The sequence below is a fragment of the Ceratotherium simum genome, chromosome 9, assembly GCF_057802395.1.
Source record: "Ceratotherium simum simum isolate JZ-2026a chromosome 9, ASM5780239v1, whole genome shotgun sequence".
In the NCBI taxonomy this organism is placed as follows: Eukaryota; Metazoa; Chordata; class Mammalia; order Perissodactyla; family Rhinocerotidae; genus Ceratotherium; species Ceratotherium simum.
The window spans coordinates 78,888,619-78,905,232 of record NC_141908.1 but is presented as its reverse complement, the minus strand read 5'-3'; the positions used below and the strand labels follow the sequence as shown (position 1 = coordinate 78,905,232).

Sequence of the window (16,614 nt, the reverse complement as noted above, 5' to 3'; positions counted from 1 at the left end):
GCCCGGGGACCCTACTTTTGACTGGTGTCTGAAGTGGGGCAGTCTTGTTGGGGACCACGCCCTCTAATTTGAGTGGTCTGTGCCAACTCTGGGTAGTTAGTGCTAGAACTGAACTGCAGTATACCAGTTGGTGTCAGAATAAACATCAATTACATAAAATATATAAGAGATGCATTAAAGAATGGTTGCCAGAATATCAATAGTGCTTATCTCTGGACTGATTTCAGGTGATTTTTACTGTTCTAAAAACATCTTTCACATCTTGATCAAATTTTTTGTAATGATCACGTGCTGTGTACATAGTAGGGGGGAAAAGCTGTCTACATTGTGGGGAGAAAAAAGCAAGCTCCCAAATACATACTATTAAAGATGCTGAATAAGAGGTATTATACAATCCATTTATATTTATATATATGCATATCCATGTATATTCATATATATTTAAAGAATATGGAGATACATGCATATTAACAAAATGAGAATGGGAACAACATACTCTAAAATGCTGTTGACAGTGGTTATCTCTAAGGAAGGGTGTCAAGGGAGGGAGTCATTTGCTATGCATATTTCTGTATTGTTTGAATCTTTTACAACTAGAATATTTATGTGTTATTCAAGTAATAAAAAAAAGAAAGACAAATGATCCCATAGAAATGTTAAAAAAACACAAGGCCACAGAAATTGATTTTTTTAGGGGCCGGCCCGGTGGCGCAAGCAGTTAAGTGCGCGCGCTCCGCTGCGGCGGCCCGGGGTTCGCTGGTTCGGATCCCGGGCGCGCACCGACGCACTGCTTGGCAACCCATGCTGTGGCGGCGTCCCATATAAAGTGGAGGAAGATGGGCACGGATGTTAGCCCAGGGCCATCTTCCTCAGCAAAAAAAAAAAAAAAAAAAAGAGGAGGATTGGCGGATGTTAGCACAGGGCTGATCTCCTCACAAAAAAAAAAAAGAAATTGATTTTTTTAAAAAGTATATTGTAATATAAAAATGGGCTAAGTGAAAAAAATTGATATTTCACATAAGAAAAAAAGCAATATACGAAAAACACCTCAGTAAAAAAAATGTTAATTTTAACAAAAATGAGATATTTCAAGTTAGAAAAGTCTTTAAATTACCATATTTAATTCTCATGAGGATATGTGATCAGATGCACAATCAAAAGTTACTTTGAGATAGAGTAAAACAAAATTTGTAGAAAAAAATTTAATAATATTATCAAGAGTGTGAAAATGCTTATGCTCTTTAAATACTAATTCCACGTTTTAGAATCTAAATCAAGAAATACAGTAGTCAGAGACGCAAAAAATGGTTTTTTTTTTTGGTGAGGAAGATCGGCCCTGAGCTAACATCTGCCAATCCTCCTTTTTGTTGTTGTTGTTGTTGTTGTTGTTGTTTTTTTGCTGAGGAAGACTGGCCCTGGGCTAACATCCATGCCCATCTTCCTCTACTTTATATGGGACGCTGCCACAGCATGGTTTGACAAGCGGTGCGTCGGTGCACGCCCGGGATCCGAACCAGCGAACCCCGGGCTGCCGCAGTGGAGCGCGCGCACTTAACTGCTTGTGCCACTGGGCCAGCCCTGCAAAAAATGATTTTTATACAAAAAATATTTGGCATTAAAAATTGGAAATATCTAAATGTCCAAGAATATAGGGAATGGATAAATAGATGTGAAAATCCTATATCATGCAACATTATATATCCCTTACAAAACGACAACTTGGAAGAACTTTTAAGGCACCGTAGAAAAATATATCATAGTGTTCAGTTAAAAAAAGCAGGATTTATAACTGCATACAATCCAAATCATGTTTAAAGAAGACAAATTACTTGGTTTTAAATATAATTATTTTTCTATCTTTTTCAAGTCTCCTCAATGGGAGCTTCTTATTTTAATAATTTTTATTATTTTTTAAATTAAATTTACTCAGTGGCATTTTAAAGCAATGTTTCAATCAGCTGTCCGTTTAATCTTTGGTTTCCTGATAGAAACCTAACTCAATACAATAAAAATATTTTAATTCATGGATACAGGACTGAACCTTTTAAAGGTTATAGCTCTAAATCTGACAATATGGGCTGGCCTGGTGGTGTAGTGGTTAACTTCGTGTGCTCCGCTTCAGCAGCCTGGGTTTGAGGGTTCGGATCCGGGGCACAGACCTACACAGCGCTCATGGAGCTACGCTATGGTGGCGTCCCACATGCAAAATAGAGGAAGACTAGCACAGATGTTAGCTCAGTGACAATCTTCCTTGCCAAAAAAAAAACCCACAAAAAAAACCTGACATTAACTGTATGACTCTGGGAAAATTATTTATCCCCTCTGAGCCAAATTTACTCATCTGTTTAAAAAGAAAAGCATGGGATAGGATTTCCAAGGTCTGTTCTAGGTCTAAAAATGTTATGAGTGTCTGACTTAAGACACTCTTTGAATAAAATAAAGCAAACGCCATGAAATGAGTAATACTTTCAATTAATGCATATTATTATTAATGCAGTTGAACAAATAATCATATGTATACATGCAACTCATATTATTTATTTGTTTAGAGACAGTATTAGATTCTCAGATCCCTCTGCAATTAATCTACAACCCCTCAGGGATCTCAGCCAATAGGTAGGAAACTACTGATAAAGACAACTAGCAAATATACATGGGAAAGAAGCTAAATTTCAGTTCACAGGAAAAATTCAAAGTGATATTTTAATTTGTATCTTCAAATGTTGACTGGCACTGGGCAGAATTATCCTCTTTTGAGTCTCAATTTCTCATTTATATAGTGAGAACAGTAATGGCAGTTTACAGGACTGCTAGAAAGATTGAAAGATAATTATGTGAAAACAATGCATAATATATAGTAGATATTCAATAAATGTCAGTTCCTTGCCCTTTCCCCTTTGCATTCTGAAAATTACCATCATCAAACAGGAACAGAACCTGTAACACTTATAAATCCGAAAATTTAATGATACAGAAAGAGAAAAGAAAGAAAAGACTTTCTAGCTGTAAAATCTGCATTAGACCCATTTAGTAAATAATTTGTTTCATTCCATAGCTTTTTGTTACTGATCTACATCCAGTCCCTGCTGACAGATACCAAGTCATGAGAAGTACCATCAACACTGGGGGCCCATGTGGACAGTTTCCACAAGTCATAGGCTCCGTAGAGCCAACATATTTCAGAGAACCATTGAATTCTGTCATTCGCCCTCGCTCTCTCAAGTTGCAGATGAAGAAACTGAGGGCCAGAGAAATGAAGTGGTTCACCCAAGGTGACTCAGCTAAGTAAGTGGCAGAACTGGTTCTCTGCTCCTTCTATCACTTTACGGCAGTTGCACATTTCTCACACACTACTTATCCTACCAGCATCCCTTGCTGAGTTTTCTATTGTAGTTTACTTCCTGTGAAAATACTTTTAGCCAAAGGGTATCGACAAAAGTAGAAGAATTAACTGGATATAAAATTGCAGGGCAGGAGAAATTAGAAATAATCAACATACAGCTAAAGGTTGTAACTAAATGAAATTCAGGATCATTTTAAACCATCTTTTCTTCCTTTATAGTTTTTACAGTGGAAATGGGTAAAGCCCTAGCTTCTGTGCTTACTGCTACAGAGTTAAAATCTACGGAACCGTAAACTCTAGTGTAATTAAAAATTAAAATGATCTCAGTGTTTCCATGGAAATAAAAAGACCTCATGCATAAAGAATTACTATTACGCAACTGATACAGAAGTCTTCTACTCTGAAAGCCACATATTATTTTATAGCTACTACAAGGTAGATGTTTTTGTTTTGTTTTATTTTTGCCTATATCCTTTGGTTAAATTCTTCTTGAAGGTCTAAATACATCCATATTTTTGATGAATACAATTCTGATATCAAAATATTACAATGTATTTTCAAATGTTAATCAGATCTAAAAAGAGAGGAAAGATCTTAAGACAGTTAATATATTTACATAATTCTAATCATCTTTTTAAAGCCAGAATTTATAATTCCATCTAACAATATTTTAGGTAAAAGCAAAATAAGTGAAAAAGTTTAATAGTTTATTAAATCTAAAATTGAATAATATATTAAAAAGATAATAAAAAATTGATAGTTTAAGGTAGTTGGTTTAAAAAAAAAGACAAGAAAGCAGAAAGTCAGACTTTTCCAAAATATTTTGGTAATCAAGCCTAGAAATCTGATGCCCCTCACTTGCAAGGGAGTGTTATATGTAAATATGGTATATTAAGAGGCATTTAGACTGGAGTTACCTTATATTGTAATGTTTCTTGCAGACCCCTGTTTATAATACACTCAATATGTATTTGTTGGCTAAGGGACTGAAGAGATTGTTTCAATTAGGAACTAATCTAATTTGAGGTACTTCCTGCCCCTACATTCCCTCATAGGGTCCAAAGTGGACTCAACTGACCAGTTTGAAGCATTCTTGGTGTTCCTTTTAACTTCTTAGCCATCTTTCCTGCTCTAGTTAACCTACATTTTGGGGGGCCCCAGGGCTAGATCCTGGAGATTCTTCTCTTCTTTATCTATATTATCTTCTCAGGTGATCTCTCTGTTCTCTAGTTTTAAATACCATCCATATGTTGATAAATCACAAAAATGTTTATCTCTAGTCCTGACCTCTAGACTTTATTTCTAAGGGCCTACTTAACATTTCCATTTGGAAGTCAAACTAATCAGGTCCAAAAGAGAGTTCTTGCTTTTCTCTTCTGAATCTATTCATCCCCATCAGTATTCCTCAAAGCAGTAAAACTCACTACCATTGATACAGTAGCTCAAGACTAAAACCCTGGCGTCACTCTTCATTCCCCCCTTCTTTCACACACTATCCTCACTCCCACTCCCAACAGCCAATCAATCAGCAAGTCCTGATGATTTTATCTCCAAAATATATCCTGAATTTGTCCATTTCTCTTTGCCTCCTGTATCACTATCACTCTGGTTCCAAATCACCTAAGGTCTCACCTGTGCAATTGCAATAACCTCCTACTTGCTCCAACCATTTCTATTCATGTCCCCCTACAACACATTCTCCTACAACACATAAACCAAAGTATATCACTTCTCCACTTAAAATCCTCTAATGGTTTTTGTTGTACTTAGAATGAAATTGGGGCTGGCCCCCTTGCTTAGTGGTTAAGTGCACATGCTCCGCTACTGGCGGCCCAGGTTCGGATCCCGGGCGCACACCGATGCACCGCTTGTCCGGCCATGCTGAGGCAGCGTGCCACATACAGCGACTAGAAGGATGTGCAACTACAACATACAACTATCTACTGGGGCTTTGGGGAGAAAAAAGGAAAAAAAGGAGGAGGATTGGCAATAGATGTTAGCTCAGGGCCAGTCTTCCTCAGCAAAAAGAGGAGGATTGGTATGGATGTTAGCTCAGGGCTGATCTTCCTCACACACACACAAAAAGAATGAAATTGACCCTATGATTACCATGGACTCCAAGGCCTTCTGTACCTCCCTGACCTCATCTCATACCATCTTCTCTATTGCTCTCTAAGCTTTTGCCACACAGGTCTTCTTTCTGCCCTTTAACACTTTTTTCCCACCTCCCAAATCCACCTTTGCATTTACTGTTCCTTCTATCTTTGAAGCTCTTTTTGAATGATTGCTGCTTTTCGTCTGTTGAATGCCAACTCCTTGAAAATACCACCAACCAAAATAACCTGTTGATAGAGCAAAACTAAGTTTTCTGCTTACTACAGTAGGAAGAATACTACCTTGACAGATCGTAGGAGTGTCTCTGAGGGGGAAAGGGCAAGGAGAGCTATTTATGAGGTTTTTGGGGTCTAGCTGTTGTTGAGTTTTTCAACACAAGGACCTGATTGGTATTGGATCAAGTCTGCAAGGCTGATGGGGGAAGCTCGAGCCAAAGTTACTCATCAAAGAGTCCTCCTTCTCTCAGAAATGGGCCTGTCCTAGGGCCTTTGCCATGCTCACCATTGGCTGGGAGCAGCCTGTGAGAAGCACAGCTTCTGCAGAAGCACCACAGTAGAGTCAGAGCACGCAGCTGGGGCCATCTGTCAATGAGTCCACCTGCAGCAAGAGCTCTGAGTGGCTCATTTTCATAGCTGCCACAGCTCACCCCTTGCGCTGACCAGATGTCTCTCTTCCCACAGGTTCAGGGTGCACGTCTTCCATGATTCTTGTGGGCCTATGTTCCTGAGGGGAAACTCAGAAGTGTCCTCTGACACTGCAGTTGATCTTTGGGGTTATAACCAGTACTCATGCTCTCCCTCTTTCACTAGCTGTTCTAATTTCCCTCACCCTCCCCTCATCAGGTCTTGGTGGCTTCCTGGTGGTGTGCCTCAAATCTTAACTCCTGAAGGGTCCGAGCAATCATACTGTTCTCAGGTTGATGTTGCTGCATGTATCCATTCACAGTTACAATGAGACCTGGGAGTACCAAAAGGTCCCCAAATGGCTCATCTGGGTTCCACGTGTCCCTGCTCTACCTCCTCCTGCTGATCAGGGTCGATTACCCCTGCCAGAACGCTGATGCCTCTTCTTACCTGCTAGTGCCTGGATATAAGGACTTCAAAGTGCACTGACAGCAGCCATATCTTGTAATTCAGTAAAAACTTTGTGTTCCTCCTGGCAAGAATATGCTCCCTTTGGGGACCAGGACCTCCAACCCCGCAGAGCCCAGAGTTAAAGGGATGAGAAGCATAAAATCTCCCAGTGTGTCACTGGGAATGATGGTCAATGGGGCCACTCCTGCTTCTGCCCCTTGGTTCCTGGACCCACGTATTCTTCCTGTTGGGAACACAGCACCACGCAGAGGTCTCTGATTTGATGCATAAACTACATCTTCAAGGATGGCACCCATCCTTTTAGAATGTCGTCTCTGAGTTAATGCTACAGCTCTGCTTTTAGCAGGCCACTTCAGCATTCCAGAATTTACCATTTTAAGTGCAACAATTTCTTTAAGGAACAAACCGTATCAATCATTTTGCATACATATTCATATCTCTCTGTAATTATACTAAATATGGTCTTAATTGCTCCACTTAACCTAGGTGACCAACTTTTTTTTTTCTCCCAGATAAAACTAGAAGACAGAAAACCAGAAACTGTTTAGCTATTTTTCTAATGAGCATGCCTTTCATATCATCTTTATAAATTTTGAGAAGGCTATGTATATAGCAAAATCCAAAGGTACTTTCACATCCTCTAAATCTATATCTATTTTTAAGTGTATAAGAATAACAATAAAATACAACTTTCAGTGGCAAATGTTTTGTCTCTCATATTTTTTCTTTAGATTTTGTCCAAGTATTCAAAGATTATGTATCCATAAACTCAGTTTAACATTTGTCTAAGGTCTTTAAGTCAGCTAAAAATCTAGAAATTACAATTTTAGTTAAATATAAACTTCTTTAGAATTTTGATATTATAGAAATATCATAAGATTATAAACCTTTTTAAAATACTCATCATTACAATTTTATCTAGTTAATCATGATTCTAAATTTTTGTAATCTTAATTTGTAGAAATAATGGTAATAATGATAACTTGTTTGTCCCATAAAATGAGCGCAAAGAATATAAGAAGTTTAAATTATGAGATGTTCTATATTCTTGTATAAAGTAGAATATCATGTTGGCATTAATTCATATATTAAAGTCAGGAAGAAGATAATTGTTTTCAATTCTTTAAACCAATATGATTAACTCATTCTAATTTGTCCAATGATTCATCCATTTATCAGGGATATTTTATGAACATTTTATATATAATATATAAGCTTTGTATTCATAAATGAAATAATAAAAACTCTTATTTATTTATTTTCCCCCCAAAGCCCCAGTAGATAGTTGTATGTCATAACTATCCCTCCAGCTGCTGCATGTGGGATGCGGCCCCAGCATGGCCGGAGAAGCGGTGCGTCGGTGCGCACCCGGGATCTGAACCGGGCCGCCAGCAGCGGAGCGCACGCACTCAACCGCCAAGCCACAGGGCCGGCCCTATAAAAACTCTTTATATCCTCTTTCAAAGCCCTTCACCTTAGAACGAAGGCCTTTTCTTCTTTTCCTGTAGTTTTAACCAGAAATATCTCCTGAAAGTAATTTTAAAGAAAAAGAAACACAAAACAATTTAATGATTTTGCTTTCGATTCAGAAATTCTTAATTAGATATTCCTAGATTGAGCACATAATGATAGAATAATTATTTTCATCAATTAATCTTTAAAGTTTCCCTAGGGAGGAAAAGGAGAAGAGTAATAGAAAGAAAAAATGAGAAGGAGCCAGCTTTAGTCAAATACAAAATTATCATTATAAAAGATGAATTATCTTTCCTTATTTAAAGAGAGGGGAAAGTTTAGATGCAGGAAAACCTATTTTGACACACAAGCACACAAGAGAGGGAGGGGAGGAGAAAGCAGGGGAGAGAGAGAGAAAGAGGGAAAGTCATTACAGCTGGTTTAAAAATTAACTCAGGCCCTTGACAATTCGATTAATTAATATGATTAAAAAACTAGTAATTATTAACAGTTGAAGTATGGAAATGAGAGGGGTGTCTCATAGTAAACAAAGTGATCTTTCTCTTTTAGACCAACAAGACCATCTCCTTATGAGGTGTTTTTAAAGGAAGGAGAAAAAGTCAGAAGGAGAGATGGGACAGAGGGAAATGGAGGAACATAGGGTAAGGAAGTGGAATAGAAGAATAAAGGGCATTATATTTAAATTGGATTTGAAGGGATCCAAAAGAGATAGTTTTAAAATTTTTACATTTTTCTCTTGCCTTTGCCAAGGAATCTTAAGGAAGCAATTTCACAGTCCTTTGAATATATGCCTTAAAATTTAGACAAAAGTATGTCTGTGATATTTGCTTCCTTTTTGCTTCGAAGTGCCTACCAAAAGGAACAATTTTGTTCATATCAAAAGTTCTTCAAAGTAATCATTATAATTTGAAATAATTCTTATATCCTTTAGAAAGTTGAGAACTTTTTTTTTTTTTTTTGGTGAGGAAGATTGGCCCTGAGCTAACATCTGTTGCCAATCTTCCTCTTTTTACTTGAGGAAGATTCACCCTGGGCTAACATCTGTGCCAGTCTTCCTCTACTTTGTATGTGGGACGCCACCACAGCATGGCTTGATGAGCAGTGCGTATGTCCGCACCCGGGATCCGAACCCGCAAACCCCCGGGCCGCCGAAGCAGAGCATGCGCACTTAACCACTTGCGCCACTGGGCCGGCCCCCTAAAAAGAGTTTCCTATTCCTAAATACCACTCTCAAACCAAATAAACTAAACTTATCATTTGGAGTGTTTAATGAATAAATAAGAAATCAGAGCTCAAACCCCATATGAACTTACCTCACCATTGTCACTGGAAAGACCCTGTGCAGGAGCTCAAAGGGCCTCAGGAAACCAGGCTGTTTCCAAGGTGACCAGAGTTTGATGGGACCTCCTGGATCATCAAATGCTGGCTCCTTTAAAATATCTCCAAAATAACCTGTTGATAAAGCAAAACTGAGTTTTTTTTGCTTACTGCAGTAAAGGAAAATACTATCTTGAGAGCCTCAGCAGTGTCTCACAGGAGAAATGAGAGATGCAACATTTATGAGTTTTGGGATCTGGTTTAAGGTGAGTTTTAAAGCAGGGGATCTGATTGGGATTAGGCAAAGTTTGCACAGAATAGTTTTTGATTGGACACAAGGAGATGAGAGTTTGGGAGTGATTCTTTCACGATCATCTGGCTTCTTAGACTCATCTTCTGCTATTCCTTCCACAACCTGAATTCTTCACCGGTGTGGAACAACTTCTTTGATTCAAAATGTTTTTTCCTGTGTTTGAATTGATAGTACTTTTCACACTATATGACAGCTGGTTGATTGTGTAACTGTCTGCCCCTACACTGTGAGTCCCCGTAGAGCTAGGATCAGGTTTTGTTAATTTTTCTTATAGCCAGCAGGTAACACAGTGTCTGGTTCTCAATGAACACTCTGTCACTGTTGATAATGATTGGAGAAAAACATACAAAAACACTGACTAATCTGATTTTCAATTTATGAACATGAACCTCAAATGAACTCTTAATCAAGTAGGCCCATTAATAATATTACACTTTCCTCATCTACTTACTCTTTTACTTTTACTTTTTACTTACTCTTACTTTTTCCTCAATTCCCCAGCAGTTTCCCCACAAACTCATCTTAAACACTCACCTAAGGCCCTGCTTCTTATCTCACTGAGAAAACTGAAGCTATCAGAAGAGAATTTCCACAGACTCTCACTTGTACCCACCTCCTAGCACCTTTACCGATGTAGTCTGCCTTGTCAGCTATCCACAGATGAGGTATCTACGCTCCTATCTAAAGTCAAACCCTTTAGTTGGGCATTAGTTCCCATCCCCTTTCTCCTACTCAAAGATATTTCTTCAGCAATTCTCTCCCCTCAACAACTTTCCTATCTCTCTTTAAGTTGTTTTCCATTTGTTTTCTACAAGGACACTCTAAAAATCTTGAGTGAATGGTCATTCATTCAAAAATATTTTCTAAGCATCTACCACTGTGATACATCAATGAACAAAAATAGACAAAGATCCCTGCCCCGCGCTTTATAATCTAGTCAGGGGAGAGAGATAGACTATAAAATTTATTCTTAACACAATGGCCAAAGTGATCCTTTTAAAGGGTAAGTCTTATGATGTTGTCATTTCTCTGCTCAAAACTCAGCAATGGCTTCCCATTTCCACAGAGTAAAAGCCAAAGTCTTTATAATGGTTTATAAGACCCTACATGATCTGACTCCCCGTTACCTCTCTGACCTCATTTCCCAGTACTCTCTCACTTGCTCACTCCACTCCAGCCACAATTAGCCTTCTTGCTGACCTTCAGGCATAGGGGCACTTCTCAGTCTTGCAGCTCCCTCTTCCTGCACTACTATGCCTGGTATCTGCATGACTAACTCTCTTACTCCCTTCCAGGATTTGCTTACATGCACCTTCTCAATGAGGCCTGCTCTGATTGCTCTATGTGGAATTGCAACTCTCTCCACACTGAACCCCTATTTCCCTCTGTCTGCTCCACTTGTGTTCCATATCACTTATCAACCTAACACATAAAAGTATATAATGTACATATAATAATACATATAAGTACATATAATATGCTTACATATAAGTACTATACTTATTTATTATGTTTATATATACTCATTTATTATGTTTATTATTTATTGTCTATCTCCCTCTAGTGGAATGTAAGTTCCAAAAGGGCAGGAAACAAGTCTGTTTTGTTGAATGAGTGAATGTCCATCTTTAAGATTTTACAGTGTCCTTGTAGCATATAAATGTAAAAAACCCACGACTTTCTAAAAGCAATTATAGCTGCCATAGTCACGGCCATAAAATTGTTATACAATTTTATTATGGTAATCAATAAATTATTCTATCACCTCCATTTGGACATCATACCTACCCTTCAGAAATCTGTGAAGCTTTATTTTTCACCCAGATTTTAGGTACATTTTTTGATTCAATGGACTCCTTCAATAGATCATTTTAATAAGATTTTAATCTAACACATGCTAAGCAAAATGTAAAATTCTTAGCCTGGCCTTCTAGAATTTCTACCATTTAACCTCTCTTATCTTTCCAATCTTTTCTCCAGCTTCATCACTGAATCCTAATGTTCTCACCAAAATGAGCTTACCAGTACCCTCAAATGTGCCATGTAATTCCTTCTACTTGCTCCTTGAATTCCATACCTCTGTATTTTAATCTCATGTTCACATCCTGTCACAAAAGATCCAACTCAAAGATCCCATCATGAAAAGATCACTGCTTTTCTGGATTGTGTAGCAAAAGGAATGGGGATCGGTACTGGCCAGACCTTGGTACCAATATGAGCTTTGTTACTTAACAGCTGTGTAACAAACTCAGGCAAGGTATCGAATTTCTGAATTTCAGTTCTCCCATTTGTGGGAGACACCAGTAGTGGCCTAAAGGATATTTAAAGAATTCTGTCTCTTTCTCTTACTAAAACACGGTTTTTCTTGGGGTGGTAATGTGCCCAGATTACAAAAAGAACTACGTTTCCCAGCATCCCTTGTAACTAGGGTGGTCACACAGCAGTGCTAACCAACGAGATCCAGTGCAAGCTGCCGCTGGGTCTCCTGAGAAGGACGTTCGGCTCACTAACTCAGCACAGGCCTTTTGCCCCTTGTGCTCTTCCCGTCTGAACTCGGACGAGTGCTGGAGGTGGAGTAACCATCACGGGCAAAAAGGTAACAAGCATGTAGAAGCAAGTCACACGTTAGAGACGGGTATATGAAAAGATTCAAGGAGTCTGGGTTCCTGATGGCAACTTGGAATCACCACACCAGCCCTGGTCAGACTGCCCTTGGACTTGGTTTCATAAAAAAAAAAAAAAGATCTCTTTATTTGTTTAAGCCGTGTCTCTGCTGCAAGCAGCCAAAGGTGCTCCCTAACAGATACACCATCTTGAAAATAAGGATAATGCTTACCTTTCAGGATTTTAAAGTTCATTATTAATTTAATTAATTATAAAAACTAACATATATTGAGTGCCATGTATCAGATTCCGTCTAAGATCTTAACGTGAATTAACTCATTAAATCCTCATAACAATTCAGTTAGGTAGCTACTATGCCTATTCCCTCAATAAAAAATATGAGGAACTGAAAGTCTAAGTAACTGTCCAAAGTTACATAGCTAATAAAAAGGAAGCAGGATTCAAATCCTAGCTGTCTGACTTCAGAGCACATGCTCTTAACCACAAGTCCAAGCTATAATAATAAGAAACCACTTACCTCATGCCAGGCAAAGTCAAGTACTTTAACCAAACAATATGAAGCACCAAGTACAATGTCCAGTGCACATTAAAATGTCAGTTCTGGGGGCTGGCCCCGTGGTGTAGCGGTTAAGTTCACATGCTCCACTTCAGCGACCCAGGGTTCACAGATTCAAATCCCGGGCACAGACCTACACACCACTCATCAGGCCAAGCTGTGGTAGGTGTCCCATACACAAAATAGAGGAAGATGGGCACAGATGTTAGCTCAGGGCTAGTCTTCCTCAGCAAAAAGAGGACAATTGGCAATGGATGTTAGCTCAGTGCCAATCTTCCTCACCAAAACAAAACAAAACAAAACAAAGTTCTGTTCCTTGGAAGTAATGTCTTTTTCCTCTGAATTCTCACATAATTTTATCTATATTCCTATTATCAAACTCATTTTCTATCTTGTATAAAGTTATAGATCTCATTTAACAGACACTAAGTTCCTTTAAGGCAAACTTTTAAGTCATTTGTTTTGGTATCCTGCCTGGAGTCTAACCCTGTCAGTGATGGGACACAGAAGGCTGAGTCATTATGATTGATGAAACCATGACAGTGGGGATGGAAAACGATACCATCAAAGGTGGTCTCTACACAATCATGTAGTTCTCGGGAATTACTTTAGAACAATCATACACCCTAAATCTCACAATGATATACATACTTGTCTTGCTCAGATTTGTTGTACCCTATTCTACCTCATAATCTATCCTTGCACTTCTCTTACAACCTCCCACTTCATCTCCCAACTCTACTGCTCCTGCAGAAATCCAAATGTGACATTATGTTAAGCTGTCCAGAGAACCTCCACATCTAGTCAAGATGGAGTAAAAGTGACCAGATTTATCCTCCTGCCTGAAACAACTATAAAATATATGAAACAATGATTCTCAAAACATTGGACAGGGCCGGCCAGGTGGCTCAAGCGATTAAGCAAACGCACTCCGCTTCGGCGGCCTGGGGTTTGCGGGTTCTGATCTTGGGCGCACACCTACACACCACTTGTCACACCATGCTGTGGCAGCGTCCCATATAGAGCAGAGGAAGATGGGCACGGATGTTAGCTCAGGGCCAATCTTCCTCTGCAAAAAAGAGGAGGATTGGCATCGGATGTTAGTTCAGGGCTAATCTTCCTCTCACACACACACACACACACACACACACACACACAAAATTGGACATCATGCAACAGAGGACAGTAATCCCTGAGAGATGGAAACCAAATGAGATGAGGCCTTCATTATCCCAAATTACCACCCGAAGAGAGTTGCCAGGCTTTGGCACATGGATGGGGAATGCAGGCAGAGTCTCTCTGAGTAGAGGAGATAGAACTTGAAATCCAGGAAGATCAAAGCAGCTAGAGTTTGCAGGACAAAGTACTGGAGAAGAGAGACCTACACAGATAGAAAACTCCAGAGATCTGCAGAAGGTCACTCTCTAACATTTAACAGAGTACTTACTGTTCAGTGCCTGAGTATAAGGAAACTACTTGAGGCTAGGGAAAGAACAACCTGAAAGGATTTGAGGGAACAACCCTTGAGGTTCACATGGGACCTAAAGACAGCCTATTCTCACCAGCTAGAGTGGAAAACCTCATTAATTCAAAATCACAATGTAGAGAACTCAGAAGAGGTTTTTGTTTTTTTTTTTTAAGATTGCCCTGAGCTAACATCTGTCGCCAATCTTCCTCCTTTTTTCCTTTTTTTTTTTCTCCCCAAAGGCCCAGTAGATAGTTGTATGTCATAGTTATATATCCCTCTAGTTGCTCTATGTGGGATGCCGCCTCAGCATGGCTTGATGAGTGGTGCATAGGTCCGCGCCTAGGATCAAAATCAGCAAATCCTGGGCCACTGAAGCGGAGCGCAAGTACTTAACCACTATGCCACTGGGCCAGCCCCTCAGAAGGGTTTTGCCTCAATGGTGGGACAAAATTAAACACTAGGTTAAGTGCTGCTCTGGTCCAAAGCAAGATGTTAAGGGAACAAACTCTTTCCAAGAAACTTAACTGTGTCCTAGAAGAAAACTCAAGAATATTTATAGCAATACAAAAATATCCAGCACCCAACAAGGTAAAAGTTATGTCTGAGAGCCAATCAAAAGTTACCAGGAATCAAAGAAGCAGGAAAATACATCAGAATAATGAATAGAAAATCAGTCAACTGAAATCACCTCAAAAAAATAAAAGATGCTAGAACTAGTAGACAAGGATATTAAAATAGTTTTACAGCTGCATTCCATATGTTCAAGAAGCTAGAGGAAAGATTAAAGATGTCAAGTAGAGAAATAGAAGATACAAAACATTCCCAAATTAAACTTATTAATATGAAAACTACAATGTTTGTGTTGAGAAATACACTGGATTATTAATAACACCAAGTTAATCTAGGATTAACAACAGATTAGACATTGCAGAAGAAAATATCAGTAAATTTGAAGACACAGCAATATAAACTATACAAAATGAACAGAGAGAGAAAAGAGATGGAAAAAAAAAGAACAGAGCATCAGTGAGATATGGGGTAACTTTAAGCAGTCCAATATATATATAATTGGAATCTCTAATAGAGAGTAAGGGGGAGGAGAATCTACACAAAGAAATGAAGAACACTGGAAACAATAACTATGGGTGTAAATAGAAAGATTTTTTTATTATTTAAATATCTTTACAAGATAACTGATTGTTTAAAGTATAAATAATAACAATGTATTGTGGGGTTTATAAGATAGATAGAAATAAAATGTATGACAACAAATAGCACGAAGGCAAGAAGGGGAAAATGGAAGTATATTCTTGTAAGATTCTTACCCTATACGTGAAATGGTGGAATAGTACTTGAAGGTAGACTGTGATAGTTACAGATGTACAGTATAAATACTAAAGTAATCATTAAAATAACAAGAGTTACAGCTAATTAGTAAAGGAGGTAAAACTGAATCACAAAACAAGCTCAATTGTACCAAAAGGTGGCAGAAAAAGAAGAAAAGGGGAACAAAGAACAGATGAGATAAATAGAAAACAAACAGCAAGATGGAAACCTTAAACCCAACCATATCAATAATAACATTAAATGTAACTGAAACTCAACAATACATAAAACAGGATAATGCATCCTGATGAACAAGTATGATTCATTCTAGGAATGCAAGGATGAAAGGCTGTTTTACTCTTTGAAATTCAATCGAAGTCTCTTACCATATTGAGAGACATTAAAAGAAAAACTAAATGATCATCTCAACATATGCAGAAAAAGCTCTTGACAAAATCAAATATCCATTCCTCAAAAACTCTCAGCAAGCTAAGAACAGGATGAATCTCCCTCAATTTGATAAAGGACATATGCAAAACCTATGGTTAAGATCACACTCAATGGTGAAAGACTAAATGCTTTCTCGCTAAGATCAGAAACAAGACAAGGATGTCCACTCTAACCACTTCAAATCAAAATTGTACTTTAGGTTCTAGCCAGTGTAATAGTTGAGAAAAAGAAATAAAAGGCATCCAGATTTGAAAAGGGAATGTAAAACAACATGATTATCTATGTAGAAAATTTGATAAAATTTACCAAAAAGCTATTAGAACTAGTAAGTGAGTTTAACAAGGTTGTAAGATATGATTCATATAAAAAAAAACTGTATTTCTATATAATAACACAAAAATCAGAAATTGAAATTAAAAAACAATGCCATTTTTAAGTTCCTAGTGATAAATTTGACAAAAGATATGTGAGATCTGTACACTGAAAACTATAAAACATTGCAGAGAAAAATCAAAGAATATTTAAATTTCAATT

At 38.1% G+C, this 16,614-nt stretch overlaps 1 protein-coding gene across 2 annotated transcripts in view; it reads right to left on the bottom strand.

The window, feature by feature from the left end:
• Positions 1-7,819: 7,819 nt before the first annotated feature.
• CARF (calcium responsive transcription factor) overlaps positions 7,820-16,614 on the bottom strand; it is a 58,183-nt gene continuing 49,388 nt past the window's right edge. For both annotated transcript variants that reach the window (XM_087435646.1, XM_087435645.1), the window contains 2 exons: positions 9,339-9,477; positions 7,820-8,079 (listed from right to left, as the gene is read on the bottom strand). The gene's annotated coding sequence lies outside the window, so the exon portion shown is untranslated. The remainder of the gene's footprint in view (positions 8,080-9,338; positions 9,478-16,614) is intronic.